The 25427-nt window shown below is 42.8% G+C and overlaps 2 long non-coding RNA genes across 2 annotated transcripts; both read left to right on the top strand.

Annotated features, from left to right (window-relative positions):
• The first annotated feature begins 10944 nt into the window (after window positions 1–10944).
• LOC139107560 (uncharacterized) lies at window positions 10945–12291 on the top strand. Its single transcript, XR_011546536.1, has 3 exons — window positions 10945–11338; window positions 11464–11590; window positions 12203–12291. It is a non-coding gene; the product is annotated as an uncharacterized lncRNA (long non-coding RNA).
• Window positions 12292–12327: 36 nt separating this feature from the next.
• On the top strand, window positions 12328–24686 carry LOC139107559 (uncharacterized). Its single transcript, XR_011546535.1, has 4 exons — window positions 12328–12415; window positions 20196–20292; window positions 20465–20995; window positions 21282–24686. It is a non-coding gene; the product is annotated as an uncharacterized lncRNA (long non-coding RNA).
• The last annotated feature ends 741 nt before the right edge of the window (window positions 24687–25427 follow it).

Below are 25427 nucleotides of genomic sequence, written 5' to 3'. Positions count from 1 at the left end.
TAATTTATCGCAATGTCTGAGGTAATTTTAATCGTAAGTGCACGGTCGAATTGAATAATTGTTAATTAATTTTTAAGTGTTCGATCCACGGTTAACGTCCTCGTATACGTATATGTGCGTGTGTCCAATTATGCGCTCGGCGTCTTAAAATGGTCAACGATTCGCTCAGATTTTCATTCGACGTCGATAAATCTCGCCTCGCGCCGGTATTCGCACTTTTTACTCGCGCGATCCTGCGCCCTTCCAGGAACGCGATCCTCGATCATACGCTATTAATTACTGACGCGATGCATAACGATTACCTTTTTTCCTCGCGCGAGAAAAAAAAAAAAAAGGACGTCGCCGAAACGCGCGTCCGCATCCGGACTGCCCGGCGATGCGCGCACGTCACCGCGAATGTCAACTCGAAATGGAAACGTCTTAATTATCGGAGCACGTATAATAGTATCGGGAACGGAGCGGCCGAGGCGCGTTCAGCAAAAACTCTCGACCGATCGGCCCGTGAACGAATCGCCAGAGCGGGAAGGAAAGACTTGGGATAACAGGGAGATATTATACAGGAGGACGGTCGCTATATAAGTATATCGAGCCGGCTTTCTCGTCCTCGCCACCAAAAGCGATGACGTTTATGCGCCGCGACGCGAAACAAAAAAATAAAAATAAAAACGTCTCGCGGAGATCGCGGTGCGCCGATCAATCGCGTAAGATCTTTATTGCATTTCCGCGATCGACGATTACGGAAACTAAAAATGAGTAATATAGTCGACAAATATCGTGACGTATTCAGTCCTTATATTCGTGATATATTTAAGTAAATATTCGCGCGGTCTGCGCATTCCAAATTGTTGAGTATTGTTACGAAGCTCGTTGCGCCCGAAGTTGGCGCACGGCGCGAAGCTCGCTGCGACCGAAGTTGGCAGTCTGCGCGATGAGAATTTTCGTGAGCCAAATCGCCATTTTACTAGCAACGGAGAACGGGCGATCCGGCTCGCGAAAATTCTTCATCGCACGGATTATTATTTTGGGTGCAACGAGCTTCACACTGTGCGCCAATCTCGATCGGGCGGAGCGAGCTTCGGTCCGGGTGCAACACGATTCTTCTCGTAAGTACGATCTCGTCGCGGTGGCTGGGCTGTAAAGAACATTATCTAACCACAGTTTTCTTTCTGTTTAGGTTAAATATTTGGTTCGAAAGCTAAGGCCCTCGTCGCCGATGTTCACGGAGAAACCAGCCGCAGGTGGTTCGTTTCGAGCTTGTTTCGGAAGTTCTGATTTAAGTAATTGGGTAAGTTTGTTTTATAATTTTTGTGAACGAGAATGTTGTACGCCGTTGTATGCCGCGCGACAGATTTTAATAACTATATAGACCACGCGTGATTCTAGGTTGTTGTCTGCGGTGTACGCGAGTGTCCCGTGAGTTAAAGGAAAAGTCGGCTCGACATCCGATCCCGAACGTTTTGAGAGGAGGAGGAGACCTTGGAGAGGTATCTTGCTTCAACGGAGCAACCTCAGGGTAACTATCATTTTTTTAATGACGCAATTAACAGTTGTTCGCTATTCAACAGTACTTTTCTTTGTCGTAAATAATTATAGTAGAAAATAAAAATAGTAGAAAGTTTTAATTAAATCTTAGAAAGATTTAATTGCTTTAAATTGCTTGCTCAGATAATGAATAACTTTATTTTAATAAACGAACTGAAAAATTAATTAGAGGTGCATAAATAATTATTTTAAAACTGATAGACTTGAATATCTGTAAAATTTATTTTTTTTATTTGTGTGTTACAGGATTATTGTAGCTGTAACTCCGTTGCTGCGCATTTAACGCATGTGAGTAAAAATTAATTTTGGAAATACAATACGTTTTGGGGAAAGGTATATTATATGCAGAAAATAATGTAAAGTAAAGTAATAATTAGTACTTATTAATTACTCGAATTACGGCGTCGCTTTTCCGTCGCGCGACTCGCCAAAATAGTTTTTCCGCCCGTAACATTAAATTAAACAGAACGAAGCTTTAAATAATTCAAACACGAAGCGATAAGCCTTCGCGCGCCACGCGTCAAAACCGGTTGCAGTTATCGGTCTTGCGAGACACCGCGTAAAATGTGTAATGACGCTGTATTGAATAAAATTAGAATTTTGCCGGCGATCCCGTCATTATCTTTCCGTGACCGCGTTCTTTCGCCGATTGCATTTTAATCGGCTTTCCGGGCGAGATTGTCGACGCGCGCGTAAATCGCGAATCCCGCTCGCGTAGCGGAAGCTGGAACGAATGGCGGAGACAGGCAGCAGACACATACGCACGCAGAAACATCTAGAGGAGAGACACGGGGACACGGCAAAACATACAGAAGGCTCGTTCCGCCCGGGGAAAAAGCCGCGGCGAGCATAATGGATATCTTTATTATCGGAGCCGCGAGTCGCCGAGACTTGGTGAGACTCCGGCAAAAGTCGACCACGACGGCGACGTCTCAACCCCGAGTCGGAGCCCAATTGGCCCCGTCGGTCCCCCTCGTGGCATAAATATTGATGAAAACGATGCGTTTATACACGAACGACAAGTCCATCCGCGGTTAAAAAGCCGAAAGATTTATCGGGACGCGGCTTCCCGACGACAGCCATTTCCGAGCGGATCGTACATCAACCGGTGCACGAATCAGTTTTCGTGCGGCCGAGTTTCGGTTTCGATCCATAGTCCGCGAGTCTTGCGCTCCTCTACTTATTCCCCGAGAGATCTATTCTAGTCGTCGTCGCGACGCATGTTTCGCTCGCGCGTGACTTTTGTTGCAAACCGGTTTAAAAGCGCACTCGGATCGTTCAATCGCCGGCCGCGATTCGGAAATTGCCGGGCCCGTCTATCCATTGTCCGGCGCAACTCGCGATGACAGAAAACGCGGAGACCAATTAAACTAAAAAATGGTATAAGCACCTCATGATCGTCTCGTATTCTTCTGGGATCGTTCCTACGGCCGCTTAATTACGACATCGTGTCGAGGCATCGTGGCGATGACAATTGCTATTGTATCGTAGCGCTCCAACTTTGTACAATTATAGAAATGCAGGCGAAACGAGAGATTACAAAAGATCTCTGAGAATTAGGTTCGGGTTTCACAAATCTCGCTGTCCTAATCGGCAAATAACGACAACGGAGCTCTCCTAAGATTCGGAGATTCGCTCATCATCCTAAGAACCGCATAAACGTCTTCCCTTTCGGCCGGTTACTCCGTTCCTACCACCTTTTACCTTCTTTCTCCTCTCCCTTTCCCCTAGCCGTTCCCTATCGACAATGGATACTCATCTGAATTTATAACGAACGCTAGTAATTCAATTTTTTGATGGCGCACAAATTAGAGGTCGGAATTCGCCCGAAAAGCTCGCCAATGGTGCCCGGGCGAAAAGAATGGATGGTCGATGACACGGTGAATAGAGAGAGGTGCCGATTGTTGAAAAGGATCTCGGCATCGCCGATTGCTCGCGAGCGTTTTCATTTTTCTGCCAGCTTTCTGCGGCCTACTCCTCTTCCCGATATCGTGCCGCCGTCTATCTTATTTCAACGAGCACGTTTCCTTTCATCTCGGGGTCCATCGCTGCTCTTCGCCCCGGCACAATGCCACTGGCATTAGATGGGGATAATAATATGGCAGTATCACTCGACACCCTGGACTAAGGGCGACTAAGAAGAATCTCCTTCTCTCTCTCTCTTTCTCTCCCCCTCCTTCCTTTTCTCGTTCGATCTCATTCCCAATTTCTTACTTTTTTTTTTTATATTTTTTTTTTTATTTTTTTCCCTCTTCTTCTTTTCGGTCCTCGCCAAACGCGGGGTCCGTCGTCATCGGCTCTCACGCCTCGTCGTTCCTTTTTCGGTCTCGTCACGCGTCCCGCGTGCGGTTTCGTCCTTCTTGTATTTGGCGGGCCGTCGTCACGGTGGTTTCCGAGATAATTCTCGATACACATGGCACACAGATCTGTTGTAATTCCCGGCGCGTTTTATTCGCCGCCTCACCTCGTCCAGCCGTTCTATCAGCCCGCGTTTCTCCCCCGGCTCGCGACATTACATTTTGTTTGTTTAAGGACGCGCGATGGGCAGCCGTGTGCGGTCGAGGTGACGAGTGCTCTCGAAAGGCGGAGAGTTAATTCTATGCAGCTCGGAAATCGCTCCGGAGCGAACGATACGATTAGAAGTCCTCGCGTGCGGAGAATGGGCGTTATGCTGTGCTATGAATAGTGCGTACATGAGAGCACGTGTCTATACCTTGTACGCGTTATGGTTACAATTTATGGTTTTCGGTGTTCGCACGCAGCGATCGCGAGTCATATAATTTAACAGAAGCGAAGGAAACCCGAACATATGCGCTAAACAAAGTCGCACGCGTTCAATTAGCTACTAGGGACGTTGCATGTCTCTTTTATGAGGCGTATTCTGCACGGTGCGTACGAGTAATTGGCAGAAAAATTCTGGACCACCGCAGATGCAAATTAGCCCCCGCGAATAATTCGCTCCGGTGCGTTGAATGTAAGGGAATAATCGCGGTCAAATGTGCGGTAAAGAACTCGCGCGATGTGTGTTCCTCGCGAACGGCAAATCTGGTTTCATGCTCGTCGCAGCCGGTCGCGCGGCGTAAGGATTAATTTATTCCGTCGTACGCGCGTCTCTACATCCACCGCGCAAACACTCCCGCGGTGGCTCGCGCTTTGACAACGACGGTCGTCGTTATTAATTATACCCAGGACCCGCTTCGAACCTTGGTACTTGCTCAAACTCGTAAAATTTTATTTTTCCTTTATCGGAATTTAATTAAATATTCAATTAAAAATATTACGCTAGACGCAGCTAATATATTAAAAAAAAAGAATTTTTTTTACAATTTTTAATACTGCATTTTTTAGTAGGTTATTATAGCGCGAAGAATAGTTTTTTTTTACGTTAGCCTATGCTGTATTTAAAATAATTAGCTACCAAAGTGATTTTAATTGATAAAGTAATCGTATACGTGAATCGAGCTAGGATATCCCGTCCGATCTTAAGTTAGGCGACTGCTTTTCTTTCGCGCCGGTGAACTTACACGCGGACCTACGAGTATCGCCGGAACATTAACTGGGAACGTTGTTTAACGGTCGTAACTACTCTTAATCGTGCGTGGCTTATCCGCGTGAAACCGAGGAAGCCATCGCCGGTGGGGCGTCACGGTTAAACCCACCGGGAAACCACACGTGGATGTGGACGAGTGTTAATGAGTTATAGCTGAACGCTCCGCACCGCGGAATATGACAATATAATTAGTGGACTCGGCGATTTCTTGCTGAATATTCACTCGCAAATATGCCTTTTGTCTTATACGACTATACGAGTAAAAGCGTCCCTAATAAAAAAAATTAACGAATGAAAATTTAAGTGTTAAAAATTAACTTCATCTTTGGAAGAGCTACATTTACTCATTGCCAACGTTGTCGTAACTTTTTGTATGAAAGTAGTCTCACAATCAGTCGTGCGTCTACGACTTCTCAAAGAAAGCACCGATATTTTTGTTGGAAAAAGAAAAAAAAAATAATAATAAAATAAATAAAAAAAAACGGAGATTACGGGAAGGGTAATTTATAGCGTTGCTCGCGCGTTTTATTCGGAAAAGAAAGACGTTCGTAACGGCATCTTTGACAATAACGGGTCGTTGATATCAGCTATGCGACTACTTTTGCGTCGCACACGTGGCCTATCCGTAATCTGCGAGAATCGTTCGAGCCGTTGCCCTAATCGCCTCTCGAACTATCCTTAATTGCCTGTGGATCCTTTAGGTGCAGAAAACATGACAGCTCGACTTATCTAAATAATTATTGGTAAATAACGGTACGCCCGCTTTTCGCAGCGTCATGCCGCAACATGATCTCTTCAATGATAATTCGATAGTGCTTCTGAATAGGCTCTCAAGTTGTCTACATTGTCGATATACTCTCCGATCGTCAATCATAAGATATTTATTTTAAATCGTAATTAATTTATTTAATACTTTTTTTTTTTAAATTAATTTTTGCGTTCGTTATACAATTTGCGGTCAAAAGTTCTAAGTTAGATACGGATCGATCGTCCGAGGGACGCGGATTTCTCCGTTCAGAGGAAATGAAAGTGGAGCACGTTTAGAGGAATGCGCCATTAACAAAATGCGAGGGGCCTTTACGAGGGTCATTAATGCTGTCGATATTTCACTGCGGTTCGGTGTAAGCCCTAAGCGCGTGTATTATTGCGGGATGTTTCGCGATGTATAGCCGTCTTCCATAAGTCATCGGAACAATGCCTTCGCGGCTATGCACGTAGGTATTATTTTGCTCCGCGTACCACCTCGCTCACGGTCCGAGTTATGATCTATGTGCGCGGATCCTCCGTACTTGCGCGTCGAACTGTATCGCGTTTTTATTTCACCGCCGAGAAAGACGCAAGGTTTTCGTATACTTTTATACGGGCCGGTGATAAAAATTTGATACGTATCAAATATGTAAATATTACGCTTAAACGAAGAACGCGAGAGGAAGAGATATAGGGAAGATATATATTTTGTTACGGATGCAGCGTGCACCTGCGTCGAAATAAATTATGGAGTTATCGCAATAGTTAATCCGTCAGTTAAGCGCGCCGACTTTACAGTCTTTCATCGCAAATCACCGAGCGGGACATACCCTTAATCGATTTTACATACGAGGGGGAAAAATTAACAAACGAAATGCCGCTGGTGCGAAACGGCGGTGAGCGGTGTGGGTCCCCCCTGCGCATCGCGCGCGTCTTGTACTTATTTTCAAATAATAGTTCTACGTTGCGATAACGCCGGTCGAAAGGTAATTACGAAAGTAATCAGCGAAAAAGTCACTAGGGCAAGAACAGCCTTCAAATCTCTAACGAGAGTTACATCGCCTGTTGTTACATCCTTCGATAGAAACACATACGTTTAAATCGTCATAAATAATCTGCTAAATATAATTTCCAAGAAAATGTTCAAGGAAACCGATGTCGTTAGCGCGGAACGTAGATTGATGATAAAAGAACGTATTTAAAGGAATTGAAAAATTTAGACGTAGGTTTAACTGAATTCTTTGCTTATCTATGGTTATAGCATATTTATTCGGGCGCGCGATTTTTCGCGACGATCCCTTAATGACCGCCGTTAATAATTACATCGACTGGCGCTTTCTTTTCCTCGTCATCTTCCTTGCGACTACGTATAACTCATCCAGCCCGTAGCAGGGCGGAGATGCAATGCTAGAAACATGAATCATTGTCTGGACGTAGGTACTGTTATCACTTTATTTCTACCGTGCGTTAATTAATGCTCGGCAATCTTGTGAAATCATTGCTGGGGCAACGGCCTTGCAGCCTCACTCGCTTCATCACTGTTTCGTCGGTTCTTAACGCCGTCGGACCCGATTAATTTTCGTGCCAATAAAAAGGGAGGGAAAAAAAGAAAAAAAAAGGAAAAGAAAGTATGCGTCTTAATTCGCGACGTCTCATTTTTGCTGATTTATCTTCGAAAAGTTAAATCTTGAGGCAGAAGTCATTTGTATCATCGATTAAGATGTATTAGCCGATACATAATCAGCGCGATGAAGATTTAATTATTCGCATAAATTTAACTTGCGCCGTGACTTAATTCGGTACGCGAAGTAGTTGTTTAAATGCTTATAGCCTTCCCCTATTAATAAATCACGCCGCGTAAAAATAATGCGTAATGAAATATTATTTGCGTCACGTGAATCGCGAATGAAAAGTTTGTAAATTTTGTGAGTTTTATGTTAAGTACTAGAAAAAAACCATGCGCACGCTTCGCGTACGCTATTTTTCGAAAGGTCCCAATTCGTGCGCGTCATAAAAAAAAAATTGGGGACATTAATTAATTATAATTATAACTATAAAATATAATTATAAAATAATATAAGTATAAAATATTATAAAATTATAATTATAAAAAATATTTTGCGCGATGCAGCACCGAGAAGTTACAGTACATCAGACCGTTGACGCTCATAATACTCGCAGAAAATACGTCCGGGTTCGCCGAGTCATATATCACGAGTGGCGAGCTCTCGTAAGTAGGCAGAAGAAGCACGATGAAGGTGGATAAACGTGGCCTTTTACAACGTTACGTATTTTCTTTGCCTCCCAAGGAACCGTCGTAGCGCACTGTTGCGACTTTTATCGCGCGGGTTAAGTTTTGACTAGCATATACGCTCAACAAACTTGAAACTCGCTATTCATTACAATATTTGCAGTTACCGGATGAACGTAAGCAGGCGCAGAATAAGATCACAATTAAATACCAAATAGAGTTATCGCCGGTGCTGTTATTGCTATCGCGCGCCGTACGCTATCGCGAATTATATCGGTGTTATTGCAGTTGGTTTTGTTTCCAACTGATTGTAAAAAAGTGCCTTAAATTTTTGCTGCGCAGCGTAGAAACTAAGTTTTTGCGGTACCAAACGCGAGACGCTCTCGCGAGGTCGAATCGAATTTCGGGTTTGGTGCGCACATGTGCGGACAATGATCATTACCGTGTAACGACGGGACCGATAATCGATTGGGGCCGCGCGAACGATCGGCAAACAACACCGTGTGCACAAGCGGCGTTCTCGCACCTTCGCGGTGCGCCAGGCACCCACCCCGCTCGTTAAGATAAATTAAGTGGTTACACTTTGTTTGATCGGGGCTCTACGGAGGCCCGAATTAAGTTGTTATCGCGAATTAGCTGATTATACCGGGCGGCGGCGCGAGGTGTCGGTTTGATTTGTTGATCGCGAAGCACTGCCGCGCCGGTTTGTTTATGCCACCACGCCTCGCATCCCTTTTTCCGCGCTCGGCTTCCAGGTCGCTTATGGCTTGACCCCGAAAATAAGCCGCGCCGATGGCTCGATCGTTCTGACCTGGTCCCGCTCCGCCGTGTGACCCTTTGCCTCGCAGCCCTCGCCTCTCGCAGCCCTTAATTGGGACGGATTTTAATAGCGTGCGATCATAACGAATTATCCTCCACGGCGAGCCCGACGGACGTGCAAAATTGCAAGCCCCGATGTTTTTGCCGCGGATAAATCAGAATTTTTCTTTCGCGCACAGTCGCAGGAAGTAGATTAAAAAAAAGTTATTCAACCGTCTTTTAATCTCGGTTGTACTTCGCAATCGGTTTTAACACCTCGCAATTATAATTTATAATATTTAATAAAAAGAAAATATAGGAAATATAATTATTAAGTATCTTCGATGAACGATACGATCGATGACTTTCTCAGAGACAATTTTAACTCTGTAAGATAATTATCCGGATCAAAAATCGAATATATACATTAAATCGTAAAGTTTTTTTTTCTTTTTTTTTTACGAAACCGTGAATGTTCGTACACAAGAATCTCGAGTGAACGTACCGTCGCAGATCCGTGATATGAGCAAGAGGCGCGATATACGAAGGAGAGTGGGAAGAAGCCGCCGCGAAAGGGACGCGAGGAAAGGCTTAAAGGACGTGAGGCGCCCGCGAGAGGAGTGGGAAGGGTGCCCCACGCTATTTTCCACGAAAATTATAGCCATCTATGCGCGTAATCCTCTTTATAGCCGCGTTGTATCAAATTATAACTGCAGCGGCGCGCGCGCTTCCAGCACCGTTCCCCTCTCGGCACCGTTCTCCGCGAGCACCGTGGCCCTTTCGCGGGGCACGGTCATCTCCTCGACACCGCCACTTCTCGCGGTCCTCACGATACTCGTTTCTCCCTTTTTCGCTTGCGCTCTCGTCCCCGAAGCCTCGTAAAACGGCGCGCAACATTCCGCCAATCATCGCATCGGCGAGACGCGTGACCTCCGAGACCTCCGGGCCGCGACCTAAAGCCAAACCTGAGATAACTCCAGCTTCTCCACGGTTCCACGTGGACACGGCGATAAATCGATAAGTCATCGGCACAATCGGCGGATGCTTAGGCCGCGCGATTACGCTACGTCATTTGTCTAACTAACAAAACGAAGAACGTCATCGGTTAAATATCAATTTAAGTCATTTTTTTTTTATTAATTAAAAATAAAAGGATATAAGAATCGACGTGGTCGACCGCGAAAAATAGCTGCTTTTTCTTTTTTTGCTTGGGAAAGGACAAATATTTTTGTATAACTATCGCGGCGACGAGGATCAACGGCATAACAGGAAGCGTGAATAATCGCGGAAACTAATTACGGGTAATTGGACGAGATGTCAGATATTAGAACCATGCTCGTAAGCAACTTTGTTTTTAAAAGCTTGAATTTTATGTCTTTCTTGCAATCTAGAGAAAAAGAAAAAAAAAATTGGCGTCACGCGTAAATTGGCTGTTAATTACTGCCGCTTTTCCGCGGCGTTGATTAGGTCTCGGGATTCATACCAAGCGAGAGTAAACGTCATCTGTTAATATTACTGCGTGTAATTTTTTTAAGAAAAGTAAATTTTTATGAAACAAAATAATTCGGATTATTATATTATTTTTGGGGCTTGCTCGAACAGGAGTTTTAAGACGACGCCGGGTAGATCGAAAGTCGCGATTGATCTCGGATTCGCGAGAACACGCTTCGTTTTCCTGTTTTAAAGCACCTCGAGCTCGCTGAGCGCATCAAGAAAACGTAAATAGATCAACTCGGCGTCGAGCTCGACGCTTCCGAGAACTCAGCGCGCGAGAAGGACGCCGTTCCTATTGCCGGACCTATTGCCGTCTCACTTTTTTTACGCGGTTGTCTCCTTCTATCCAAGGGCCGAAATCTCTAACGGTCAGTCGAATTGGGGAGCTTCGGGCGCGAGGACGTGTCGCTAATCGCTCCTCAATTACGCGTATTCTCGGCCGCGGGTAGGAAAGTATCGCGCGCGAATAAGTGTCGACGTAGTCGACTCGGGTAAAAACGATCATTATCTGTACTCCTCTGTCATTTCACTGATCGTTCTGTGCTTCGTTTTAGGCTCCGAAAAAGTGCTTCGGAAAGGAAGGGTTATGTGCGGGCGGAGCGCACCGTCGTGAATTTCGTTGCGGGTCCGGCGTTACCAACCCGCTTCACTCGCCATCTTCCTCGGCGACGTTCAGCGGATTCCGGCGACCGCCATTCTGAGTGCGTGAGATCTGCACCTCGCCCGTCTTCCTCGTCGCGTATCGGACAAGTAATTTTGGAGGACCTCAAGGAAGGCAAAGTGCGCGGGGAACATTTGGCATCGCGGCCCGTCTCGTTCGCCGCTTGACTCAAGTACTGAGTGCCGTTCATTCGACGGGAATTGATCCAGGAATCAAATGCGACCTCGCTACGTTGCAGTCAGTCTCTTGCGTCGAGGTCGAGGACGGACTCGAGCGAAGACCCGACGCGGTGGAGGTAAGCAACGCTGCGAATATCGAGCGCGCAAATTTACGCAACAGCTGATCGAACGATCAGCTGGTCGCGCTTCTTAAATTTAATCGTAGAAAAATCGCCGGTATAATCCACCGTCGTTCTTTCAGTCGTTCGTCCCTCGAGTGATTGCGAGTGATTTGCAATGCCACGTTACGTCAGGATAATCCAGAGACTTCCAAGGAAGGAAGGATGTAAGGATGGACAACTAATTTAATCCAACTGGAATATATAAATGTAAGTAACCTGGCAACACACCTTTGATTGTAGATCATTAAATTGTAATTAATTTTATTAAATATATTAAATATATTAAATATATTTTCAATTATAACAGAAATAGCAATTAGATTAAGAAAAAAAAAATTTATCTCTAATCTGAAATAGCAGTTAACTCAATTTAAGTTAAAAGAAAATAGCATAGATTACTCAGGATAATAATTTACTCAACTGGTCGCAAGAGATGAATCCTTAAAGCGAGCATCCGCTGTGATAGTCGTTAACCTTTAGTCAGCGTTATCTTCTGTGGTAGTAAAGACGTGGTAACGTTTACGAGCTCGCACGCGAGAAAAGATCTAAGATTACTATCGCATTGTGGAAGCGTAAAACTGCTATGTAAAGATAACGGAAATATTAGCGTATATGTCTCCTCGCATTTCTTTAAATTAATCTAAACGCTTGTTTGAGAATTAAATCACCCCTGTTAATTTTATCGGCAATGCAAGGACGTGAGAACAAATTATAACGCAAAAATAATTAATCGCTGGTGTTTCGGATTTCGAGATACGCCAGAGATTTCGTTGCAGAAGAAATTTCACTTGTTTCATCTTCTTTTCTATCACGTTTCAGCCTCTCGCTGTCCCATGCTGCGAAAGGAGCTTACCTCGTAAGGCGTTCTTCGTCGTTGGAATCTCAGAGTGCAGAAAAAGCCGCGACAGTGGACCGCGAGGACGTGCCAACCTGTAATTGTTCTCCGATGTAATTGCCCAGTCTCGCACCGATCCGGTTAGCTCGCCCGACAGTTCAACGCGTTCCCTGAAGAATCTGAAAATTGATAACCAGGTAAGGGAGAGCTCGACAGAGCCTCCTTAGAAATATTATCTAATATTTTATTCTCGCATATTTGTCAACGTTCGCTCAGCCAAATGTATTAACTAACAACTCGGAACATCAATGCGAAAGATAATAAGATGGTCAAATTGCGTTTCCTCTTTGAAAAAAATTTTACAAAAACATAGATCCTTTATCGTCAATAGAACTGATCTATCTTAGTTCCTCTGGCTGAGGAAAATGCGAAGGGAACAATGGCGAGCGTATTAGAAATGTCGTGGAATAATCTTGAGGGACGGAAGGTAAAATTATAGGAAACGCGCGCGTGGGTTCTGCGGGGAAGGGAGGTAGGTGATGAAAGAAAGGGGTCGAGATCGATGCGCTCGCAGGGAGATTCGAGGTCGAAGAATGAAGTCGGGAATATAATTATCTGGCGAATCGAGAAGCTTAAAGGCCGCGAAAAAGAGGAAGAAACGATGGGACCGCGTGAGGAAAGGAGAGGAACGGGTGAAGGGGGTGAAACGGTTGGAGGTTTATTCTTCGGTACGGTTGGAATCCGAAATGTTCGGGGAGGCGCGTTATCTTCTTGCGCCGTTCCTCGGCGGCAACACTCGCGGATTCCACGATATCGTGGCGTGAGCGTCTGTACGTGTGCGTGAGGATACGCAGGTGTAAACGAATAAGTCGCGCACGTGCGCGAGATAGCACTTTGCATCTTCTGCGTAACGTAAAAAAAAGGACTGAGATAAAAAAAAAATCTGATACAATTTTTATCGATATTTTAATTTATTAATTAAGACAGCTATCACGGTTTAAAGAAGGTGACATTAGTAAATTCAATTTTATCGCTTTCTCAATTTTACTCGTACAACATTTCGGTAATTATTCGTCACAGATGCAACTTTTGTGACGCGCTGTACTTAACGAGAGCTCGGAAATTAAATGGCGAGTTTCGATAATTAATTATCTCTTAGGGGAAATAAAAAGCGTCGAGGCTTGTATCCTGTTTCGCGCCAGGTATCTCACGAGACCAGAGATTAGAGTTACGGGCACTCTGGTCTCTTTTTTTTTGTTTCTTTTTGTGCCTGTTCACAAGATAGGGGCGAGAAACTGAAAAGCGAAGGCGTTAATTAAGATCTCGGTCTTATTTGTCTATTATCCACGTGCGATGTTGATGCTCGTTGTTAATCCAAGTACGATAAATGCATATATATTTCAATATCATATCCTCGTTAATCCCAAGAATCTAAGTCGGCAAATTTCTCACATACGTGTCGTGTGATCGGAAAAATGTAATTTAGAATTCGGTCGATTCCGCGTACAACCGGGAGTCGCGGAAAAGGTGAAAGGGAAACGAGAATCAGAGAAAGAGAGAGAGAGAGGAGAGAGAAAGAGAGAAGAAAGAGAGAGTACTGGATCCCATAGCGGTAACGAGTCGAGACGGCCCGAGAACATCGGCGGTGCCACTTCAAAGCGAGAATCCCGCGCAATCAGGCTCCCCCAGCCCTCCCGAGGCACGTTTGAAAAACCGAGCGCGAGGGCACCATCGCGTCGTCCCCGCGCCTCTCGCGTGCCCTCTCGTCGCTTCGCGCAGCCTCGCGATCTGTGGACCGGCCGGAGCCACGAGAACGAAGATTGCGAAGCGATCGAGAAGAAACTTCGGTGACATCGACCGCGCTTTCTCACTTCCTCCTTTTTTTTTTCCCCCTTGAAAATTATCCCCATTCGCCAAGAAGTATTTATAAGAGTTTCATCGTACGTTTATTGTACAGTTTTAAAGGCTTGCCAAATAATCATTGAACGATAAAGTTTTTGACGAAGGAAGTCTTCAGCTTGAATTTTGTTGCTGGCCGAGTAACGTTAAGCTAAAACGTCAAGTATATCGAATACGAAAATAAAAGTTAAAATATCGTCGGATAGAAAATAATTAATTAGGTAGATTATTCGCCGGCACGCGTTACAATAAATTAATGAATTACTTTCCCTCGCCCTGATTCTTCTTTGCATTCGCACCGCTCTGCGATAACTGTAAATGTGGAACGGCGTCATTAGCGGCCACCGTGGTGCACAGGTTCGCGATTTTTTTAATCGCCGGGCTTTCGGTTCACGTTGCACCTAGGAAAATATCTGCCACAAGACAGTTACGAGTAATTACATGCGTATAAAATATTACCGCTATATTAAATGTGAAATGAGTGCTTGAATATAATTTAATGCATTTCTACCGTCGACGTAATAAATCCCCGCTTTAACACTCCTTTCTTTCCTCGCGCATAAAATTCTCTCTCAACTTTATCTAAGCGCTGCAATCCGCTCTCGTCGGATTAACATAATCCTCGTAGGAGAATCGCATTGTGAAATCGTACTTCCTGTTGCTTTTTAAGTCGACCTATTTTTAACAATTAATATCAAGTTTTATGAGACGACCGATTTGACTTTAACCACCCGATAATCATAATCAATTGATTTAAAAGCAAATCATTGTTTTTTTTTTTTTTCGACATTACAAAGACAGAAAGTAATTTCGACGATTTAATTTAATTTCGTGTTACGAGCCATTCTGTTTTACTTATCTGCCCCACGTAAACTGGCCGAACGGAAAGAGAAAACGGCTAGGAGCGATCATCTATCGACGTCAGAAAGCAATAAATACTTCGGACAGAACGATCCGTGCACGCGCGCGATAACGTCGCACGTCGGAAAACGATTCCCGGCGATCTCCGTCGTGTCGCTTACGAGAGATGAAGATTACTCACGCCGATATGAATAGTTACTCACGGTAATTGGTCGAGACCTCGTTGCACCGTCGAGATTTTCACCGCGCGACATCCACCGAGTCGGGTTTTGTTAAACACGCGTCCGATGATTGCTTCATCCGTGTTATCTTCACATCGGGCTTTCTTTCGCGAAACGATCGCCCGTAAAATGCAAATGCCCGGGCTGGTTAACGGTAATGCTACGCCGCGGACAAGCGTTGTCTACCATTTTTATGATTCGCGCAAACAAATCGTTGATTTATATCGCAAGTATTAAGCAGCATTGGTTTTATATATTTATTTTTATGACAATTATAATTATGTCACATCGTTGACGTCTTACAATTACCGCGAAACTAATCGCGCTAAAATTGTAAGGCCTTGAGTCTTGCGTTATATCACGAAATTAGCTTACAGTCAGCAGCACAGGACGGGATATTGATGTTAGAATAAAACAACAAAAATCGTAATGTGTTCAAGATTTTTATTACATCAACGAATATTTAATTTTATAAAAGAAATAAGAATAATTATTTGTAGCTCGATTATTTAAAAACTTATTGAAATAATGAAAATAATTAAATGCGCTTTTTTGAAAAAAATTTATCAAGCAGTAAAAACTACGTAAATAACGTTTACTAGGTGGAAGGAAATAAATAACGAAAAAACGCAATCTGTCACATAATAAGTTACGAGATCCGGTGATTTTGTTTCATCGTAAAAAAATATTATGCAAATCGTCGCAGCGATGACATGTTGAATTATCATTCAACATGATGAGTTTTGCGCGTCAAATCCTGTCGTACATTACGCAAACAAAAGGTGTGATAACAATCAAAAGTTGCATTATATCATATACATCGGTTTTTTTCCACGACTGGAAACGTAGGTACGTTATATAGATTATGGGATCTATATAAAAGCGGAGAGCGTCTGCTTGAATTCAATCAGTGTTTGTTTGTGCTTCAAAGCGAACCATGATGATCAAGTTGTTCCTCGTTACGTTGCTGTGTGTGGCGGTGGTAAGTAGATAAAATTCTTACTTATAACTTCAAACGGGAACGGTGTTAGTCATATGTATAAAAATTTAATACAAATATTAGTAATTAAAAATATAAAATCACGTCTTAATTAATGACTTAAATATGACTTTATTCACAAAAGAAACCTTTTTTTTTTGTTTAGCTCGCCGACCCACCAAACCCGGTGGATGGATTTAATCAAGTATGTATGATTAAATATTCTATGATTTTGTTTTCATTAAATGTGACCAATTTTTTTAAGTATTTTTATTGAATACTTTTTGATAAAATAATCTTTTTAGATGATGCAGAAAGCGAGAGAAATGGCTGAACAGGGAGCGAATATGATGACTTCTATGAGTGGAGGTAGTCCTTTAGTGCGACGTGCAGCATCATCGTCAATGTTAGCCCAAAATCAAATGGGACCTCCACAAGGACCACCACCACGACCACCAAATGGACAACAATCCGAACAAAATAACCAGGAATAATGTTAACTCCAGGGATAATAAGAATAGATTGGTATAGTTTTTTTAATTGTGAATTATATTATTTTAATGAATTCATTAATAACATTTCATAATTCGTAACCTTTTATTAAACTTATTATGGTAAATTTTTTAAAAACTTTATAGATTTTATTGTAATATGTAAAAAATTAAATTAGTCAATTAATTTAGCCTATTATAATTATTTTTAAAATTAAAAATTAATTCTGCATATTTATTCCATAGGTTTCTTACAGATGTTGAAATCTATCGTTCCTACAGATGAATAAATTTTACTCAGCACCTTATCACGCAATTTATTAAATTTCTTGCACGGCCAGAAACAACCCCGATATTGTTAAAATAATAAAGCTTGACGTTGCAGTGATTTTTTTTATTATCGTTTAAACTTTAAGCCGATCCCGTTCTTACTTAATTTTCTGCCACTCCGTCCCTCGACGGCTCTTCCTTTTCTTTGTCTTTTTACCTCGTTACAGGTGAATAAATCGGCGGAGGCCGATGTGGAGGTCGGGTTCTATGGTCGTCAATAGGAGGTCAGCTGACGCTGATTCACTATCGTCGCGCGAAATACTCGCGGACGTCGCTCCCGGGTGGTAATTAGCTCCAATCCCGGTAACGGCGTCGTATATCTCGCGGTAATTTTTACCGCGTGGCTTAAAGCGAGACGCACCGGCGGCTCCTCTGTTCGCCAGTTTTACGTTATCCAGATTTTATGCTTTTCTCTTTTCTCTCTCATCCTCTCGCAAGGGGCCCTTGCCGATGACGCGTGTCCCCTACGTGAGCAGACTTTGATTTAAAAGGGGGGTTTCGCGTACATACGCGCTTCTTCGAGAAAAGCTGCACATAAAATCGCAGGGACATACTTTATCCCACGTCATAGTATAACTTTTTTGACGGCAGTCTTAGTCTCGTTAAAAAAAAAAAAAAAAATTTGTCATCGACGACTTGATAATAATTTTACAAGGAAATCTCCGCGAGACTTCCAGATGTTAAATAAAAAAAATAAAATAAAAAAAAAGTTATATTCCGGTGAGTAGATGCGGGTCGTATGGGAACATCCGAGATCCTTACCGGATTCTACGCGCGTAAAAGGGAGGGAGAGGTTGATATTTCTTGCTCGACGAAACGTGGGAGGAGTCGCAGGAGGACGAAAAGGAAGCTTATCGATGAGGATATTAAAAAAAAGGAGGTTAAAAAAAGGGGAGGATCGATCCATGTGTTGCTCAAGTAACAGGTGCCTAATTGTTATTTGTCAATCATCGAATATTAAGACTTTGAGTCCCACCCTTCCATCCATCGTTTCACAGGCCGATTCCGCCTTTATTAAGCAATAAAGGAAGTGTACATCCTATCGGGATCTATCGATCCTTCCGCTTTTTTCTTTACCTGCGTTTTTTATAGAAGATATCTAGCAATGAATTCCAGTAATATTGATTAGCTCCTGCATGGGATCAAATTTAATTTTTTTTTTATTACTACCATACTTAATACTAATATTGAAATTTGTATAAATGCATAATATTATAAATTGTAATTAGTTCTTGTTTTCAATAATGTTTTATTAATTTAAATATTACATTTTTTAAATGTACATATAAATCACTGAAGACTTCGTTTTTTTATTCATGCATAAATAAGACTCGCGAAAATATTTCGATGCCTCGGTGAACATGTCTCTTTCTTTCTCTCTCTCTACCTCTCAGGGAAATATATATTTTAACATCTCTTATATGTCTTCCGTTGAGTTTTAATCGTCTGACAATCGCAGTCTAGGCGACTGCGAGATTGTTTAATTTTCACCGCAGCGGCGATTCGATTCGTGCACGATCACGACGCGCGATTGGCGGCATTGCTCGTCCGTGTGCTCGTGATTGGGATGACTTGGCTGGAAAGTGTCTTTCAGCGTGTCGTTTCCATCTCCTCTTTCTTCCTTTTCCCGCGGAAGAAAGCCATTGCGCGCGATGCCATTCGGTAGCCTCGCCGGTGCATTGTCAGTGTGTCGGAGAAATATTGCGTCGACGAGTTCGGTCGTATAATGAACTTCCTACTTCCACAAACGACAATGGAAACGGGCGGCCTTAGGTGCTCTCTCTTTCTCTCCCTCTTTCTCTCTCTCTCTTTCTCTCTTATCCGTCCCACGAAATTGGTGTGACTGTCGGCTGGCCACAATGACTTAAAATACGCCACCGTGCATTGTGTCTCACCGAAATCTTTTCCGACGAATTTTCCGCGGAGAAATTAGGAAACCTTAGAAGACCACCTAGAGAAATAACTCGAGGTAGGCCGAAAGATAATTATTTTTGAGGAAAATAATGCGGCAGGACAGTGGGCAAATCATTACGTGGAATTCTATAGTACGATAGTTGATTGATAGTTAACAGCTCTGACGTTTCTATCATTTATAAAATGTCTCTTATAATTAGCTTTGGGCAGGTCTATCTTTCTCTCTTTTTTTTTTTTTTTTTTTGGACCAGACATTGCAGAATACGCGCTTTGCCATCGCTATTTAGGTTCTATGTATACGTATAATTATTCGGTGTACTTGTACTATGCAAGGCAAATATAGCATGATATGCGGCGACGGCGGCTAGCGTACGTGCTTCCCCCACTCTCGATCCCCCCCACGAGCCGCCGAGATGTAGTGAGCGCTCCCCCCTCAGTCCTTGGCGGCCGGCGTTCATGGATACATCTACGCGCACGTTTCGTGTAAGGACTCACGTACACTACGCCAAGATCACGTACGCTAGCAGCCGCCGATCGCAGTAAACGCAATATCTGCCTTTCAACGTATGTGCGCAGCGCGCGTGCTCCGTTACCACCTCACTTCCTTTACCCCGCCGGCGACCGAGCACGCAGCACGTGGTGACGAGAGGTCCCCGTTCGTAACCGGAAGTGATACGCATGTACGACGTACGGAGACGTATCCCGGTATAGGCATAGACGAATCTACTTCTCCATCGAATGCCCCGTACGCAGAGAACGTGTACGAAAAGTATTCGTCTCGATTAAAGTAAGTTTCAACGCAGTTTAGGTACGTGTTAATTATGTCCGCGTTTTTGAGGCGATTACCGCGATCTGTAGATTAATTCAGGATCCTTTGAAGGCGAGTACCGCGGTCTGTAGATTAATTCAGGTTCCTTTGATTAAGTTTCGGATATAATATTCGGTATAAATTCCGATGTGCAATGTGGTGCGTATTACTATGTTACGGCGCGGTGTAGGCGAGCAGAGGTCACGGCGCGAGCGGCACGCGGCGTACGTGTCCTTGGTATGTTTATAGGTGTTCATAGGTGAACACCGCATGGACCGATATTCATAGCGGTCTAAGGTGGTTACGGTTGATCGCATTTACGTAGATCGGTACATCCAATTAGCGTTGTAGGTCAGCGTGCGCCGAAAAATAATTTATTCTTATTAATCGCAAGCTGTTAGATAACGCGAATTACATTTTCTTGTACAAATCGAATGAAATACTAATCAGATAAAATTATGCTTTCTGTTTCAGATGAGGATTGAGAGGAGAGACGACCATGCATTCTAGACATCCTGAGAGGAGGAGGAGGCCTCGGAAAGGCATCCTACATTGGTGGAGCAACTTTAAGGTAGATATCGCTTTTTCTCTACATAAAATTAATAGCTTTGCTTTTTTTTGTCGAAAGAAAATTTTATTTTTTATTATTTTATTGATAAGTTATTTAGAAACGCGTAAAAGAATTTTTTTTAATTTAATTCATTTACAGCTTGTCTATAATTTTAATTATATTTTTGTTACAGATCATCCTACAAACTCCACCGCATCGATTGGCAAGTTGCATGTTTTTTTTTATATTAATATTTAAGAACTTCGGGTGGGAAAAATACTTAAAAAAAAATATATTCTAATTGATACCTTCGCGTAAAATCAGTACTTTGCGTAAATCGGGAACTTCGCGTTAATTAAAATCTGCGTATTGATAACAGTAGTAGTAGTAGTAGTAGAAGTTGCTGCTTTTATATCTATTTTGATTGTATATATTTGTGCAAACTAATACAGTCTGTTACAGCTTTTTTTTTTAATATCGTCCGTCGTTGCCAATCGAACAAACGAGCCAAATCGGGGTTCGTCGCGAAACCACGCAAAGTAGCCGGGCGACCGAAATTTATTTAGGAATTTTATAAACGGGAATGCCGCCAGGGTCGCGCGATTAGTAACAATTCGGACGCGTATTCGCGAGTGACGCGAGTGACCTATGGAGATGTGATCTGAGTGCTGAGAGGAGGAGCTGGTCTTGGATGGACATCGGGCACCGGCGGAGCAACGTTGAGGTAAATATATTTTCGTATTCATGTAACAATGAAAGTCACAATTTTTCCTGATCAATTCACTTTATTATCTTGCTCATAATTCAAATAATAAATGTAAAGCAAAAAATATTTTTTTTAATTTAGAAAAATGTTTTTTTTGTAAAAAGATTTTTTTAGAATAGAGAATTAAATATATTATCAGATATTTTTGTTGAAATATTAATTAAAGTCACGTACAGAAATTATATTAAAAATTGATAATTATTTTATACACATTTTTCATTTAAGTTTTATATTTGTGTTACAGAATATCGTCGCACCATGGCATCTTCGTAGCTGAACTCCGCCCGTGTCGCAGCAAATGTGAGTGACAAATTTTTTTTATTTAGGCAACGAATCTACGATAAATATAATAATAATTTTATGAATATTAATAATCCAAAAATATTAAAACTCGTGGATTCGTTTGCCTGTAGTCGCAGTAGAGTAGTTTAAAAAGTAGTTCACTTCAAGAATGGAAAGACGTTTCGTCTTTCTCGACAACTTACAGCGTAGTCGACAATTTCGACTATTTTCCCGTCTGATCCGTAAAAATAATCGTTCTAATTCGTCTAAATATCGTTTAAAAATAATTTCCGAGCTTTTAAAAAAAATATTATTTGCGAAAAATAACGAAATAATTATGAAATAATAAAAATAATTAAAATTAACGTTAGTAATAAAATCTAAGGTTATCGATGATAGAACTAAAATATTAAAAAATAATTTCAAAAAAGAATTCGAGTACATTATGTAGGTATATAATAATCCGCGAGACACGAACATAAAGCATTATTGACAATGCCGAGATAAAAATTATAAGCATGCGAGCGAGTCGTGAGTCGGCTGAAGTTATTTAACGATATTTGAACGTTGATCTCGTCGGATCGGTCTTCGTCTCGCCGTTCGTCATTTCGTAGCGTATCGAATCGAACGACTGCTTTCTTCGAGACCGCAATAGAGATATGGCCCCCGAGGAAAGTGACGGCGTTATTGAATTACCGTGGATGATTTTTATCCCGATACAAAATTATGAATCGCACCGTTCGACACCTAATTCCGTGCATCAGCACAATGGGCGTTAACGAACCATTGTTCTTAATTTACTATCCCGCAGCTTTTTCCGTATTTTTTTTATATATATATATATTTTTTGGGAGGGTTCTTTTTTTTATCGACACAAGTTTACAGCCTCTTTCGGGGATAGGCAAAAATAAAACTGCGAACAAATTTTAATCTCCCGTCACTTTTTGTACCGTACATTCATTGTGCGGTTCAGTCTACGATTAATTTCAATGTTTCCATCATTGGGGGGACATGTTCGAAATTTTTTCGCTTGCACATCCGTGTACTTTGTCACGCCGGTATTTTGCGAGGTTCCGAAGGGTCATTGCTGTACCGTTGCCACCAAGCTTCTTGACAGATCTCTTAGCCGATGTGTACACGTCGCGCCGTTGTCAATGCGTCTCCATAAATCACAACGCGGTGATCGGGGACAAAGACTTCGCGTAGACAGTTAATCGAACGGGCGGAAAAGCTCGCCGTAGGTTTGAGGTTTTTTTAATAAGTTATAAATTAAAACTTTTCCTATACTCTCCAGAATGATGTTTCCTTATAGACAATCAATGCGCGCGATTGCTAGCGATTCCCGCACGTGTTATATTGACGGCGTTGTTATCTAAAAGTCACACAGCAGGCTTGCACACGTGCGTCTCTGATTACTCGGGCTTGTAGCACGAGTCAAATTTATATAGCGTAGAACTTGCTTCTTAATAAAAGCGATCGCTGAACGATATACCTGGCCGAGGGCGAGAACGGCGGCGATCTGGAGCGATCCCCGTTTCTATTCTTCCGTCATTTCAAAATCTTACGGCCGCATTGTAACTTAATTCGCTTTCTTTGCCACGGCCGCGATGGGTGGTCGGATAAAGATTTCTCTTAAATTTCTCACGAAGGCACACCCCGTTGAGAGAAGTCACGGTGTGAGAAAATCACAAAGAAAATTTTTTTCATTCGCCGCGTAATTTATATGAAACTAATATTTGGTAAATAATTAAATAATTGCAATTCTTTTATTTTATTATTTTTTTTTTTTTATTAACTGTCCGGTAGTAAAGAAATGTCGCTCAGTATTGTCGCTTAAAATAAGTTGTAGAAATAAATTAATATTAAAAAAAAAATTTGAAAACAATTTATTATAAATCGGAGACAGAAGAAAAAGACGTGGACGCTATTCGCGGTTAATCTAAATTCACGATCGTGTCTTAAATCTTGCAAACAATTAACCGTTGTAACGTTATCGTAATTACAAGGCTGATTACTAATTGCGTGGTGTGCGCTCGTACAAAAGTGAAAACAAGCAGGCGTGCCAGGCTTGTAAATCACTCAAAATATTCGATGAAACCTGCTTTTTGCTGGTTTTATCGTTCAGCGATTTTTCAAAAAAATTTTCCTCGTACCGTGAGTTATCGACATGTCAAGCCAAAGCAAAAGTTATTTTTACGCACGCGTCTCTCCGTTATGGTCAGTGACCTGTTCCTTTATCATTTGCATAATCACTCGAGAGATATCGGGGGACGTATACGCGCTGCGACAACATTCGTCACGAGAATATAGTTGTAACAGACGTTCGGTAATTAGCTGAAATTTACGATAGGCGATTAATCAATCCTAAAAGACGAGGCGATCAGTGATACTTTCGTACATACTTCGGACGATTTATTTTTCCAGTAGCTTCGTATTCGGTAGTTTCCAACTAATCAACACTTGAAATAAAAATTGATAGATAGGATTAGCTTGCGTGATTTTTTCTTGCGGGAGAAAAATATTTATAACAAAAATGTCTTAGTGTAGACTGTGATAAATAAATTAAAAAAAAAAATAAAATAAAATAAAAAAGAGAAAGAATAGAAAAAAAAAAAAATTGAAGGAATTAGGAAGTCGCTCTTGGTACATTGTGCTTTTATATCCCCTGCGTCGTTAAAAAAGACTTTTTACGATAACAATTTGTCGCGCGACGTATCTTATTCATGCGCTCTATCTTGATAGACGAAATAATCTCCATTCATCGTCTCGCTTTTGCTCTACGCTGTCAAGTTTAGTAAAGTCATTGCAATATATTGGCGAATATTGATATTTCAAAGCGCGACTCTGAACGATCCTTCGAATCGTCGATGGCGAATAACGTTCGATCATTACATGACACATCTCCCGCGTCATCCGAAGCGGGCGAAGTTAGATCGCGGTTCCGTATCGAATGGTCATTATGTTACCACGAACGAAGGGTGGATCGCGTGAGAGCCGGCAACAAAACGGCTTTTCCGATCGCGTCTTTATCGGATCGCGTTCCCGGCGGTTTCTCTCTCACCCCTCGCATCTCTCTCCACGTGGGTGGCGTGCTGCGGCACATTACACGGACTTTTAGGACAGTTTAGATGGCCCAGTATCGACGCGGCCGTTAGACAATAGTAAATTCCTTGCCCGGAAAAAGCCGCATCCTTTCAAGCCGCGAACACCTACCAGGATCTTTAATAACGAACTCGTCGTCGTCTCTCTCTTTCTTTCCCTTCTTTTCTCGTCGCTTTCTTTCGCGTGAAACGTCTTCATCTCCCGGCGCCCCGCGCGAGCTCTGCTCCCTTTTCTTCTCCCGATCTCTCCCTCCCCTCCCCCTACCTGTTCCTCCACCTTTGCTGCAGTTACCACGTCGATTTCGATTGTAGACCGCGCGATGACTCGCGTTTCCGACGCGATGCGACACGGCAGATGCGTCGGCGATTTAACTTCCTGATCCTCTCGTCTCTAAGAAAAATGCCACGATTCGCCTCGGAGTGACGTAAATTCAGAAATCCGCGGTGAGAAATAATAATCTTGCCCTCTCCATAAACGAATCGAGGATAGTCTTAAGTTCGTTCCTTCTTGCTTTCTCCCATCTCGTTGGCTAAAAACTTACTTCGAGTCGCCTCGGGTGTATCTCATTTAAACGCGGACGTCTCGCGCGGTCTCTGCGCCACGGAGATCTCGCGAATTCACACGTGTCTCGTCGCACGCCACGTGGCGCTGTCCGGGCTCGCGATACCTTGCAGTCACTGACACCTTCGGAAAGAGAGACAGGTCTCGCCCGTGTCATTTCGACGTAATCTTCGACGCGGCTGAAATACGGCGAGTTCAAAGTCGGATGCGAAACTGTTGGGAAATTAACGAGCGGCACCGAGCAATTGCCGTCGAACGTCCCCCGATTCCTTTCTCCGTGCGAGCCGATTGCCAGGGAATCGCCACCGTCGTTCCGTTCTCATACTGTGTCGGATAATCAGCCGACCGGGGGGACAACGGTGGAATCGGAAGGAGCCGCCACCGGGGTCCGGTTCACCCCGCCGTCCGGTCGTATAGCGTGTAATCAGTGTCCTTTCTTCTTGAC

The sequence above is a fragment of the Cardiocondyla obscurior genome, linkage group LG13 (genome assembly GCF_019399895.1).
Source record: "Cardiocondyla obscurior isolate alpha-2009 linkage group LG13, Cobs3.1, whole genome shotgun sequence".
Taxonomy (NCBI): Eukaryota; Metazoa; Arthropoda; class Insecta; order Hymenoptera; family Formicidae; genus Cardiocondyla; species Cardiocondyla obscurior.
The sequence above is the reverse complement of the archived record's forward strand: the minus strand, read 5'-3'. Positions and strand labels throughout refer to the sequence as shown.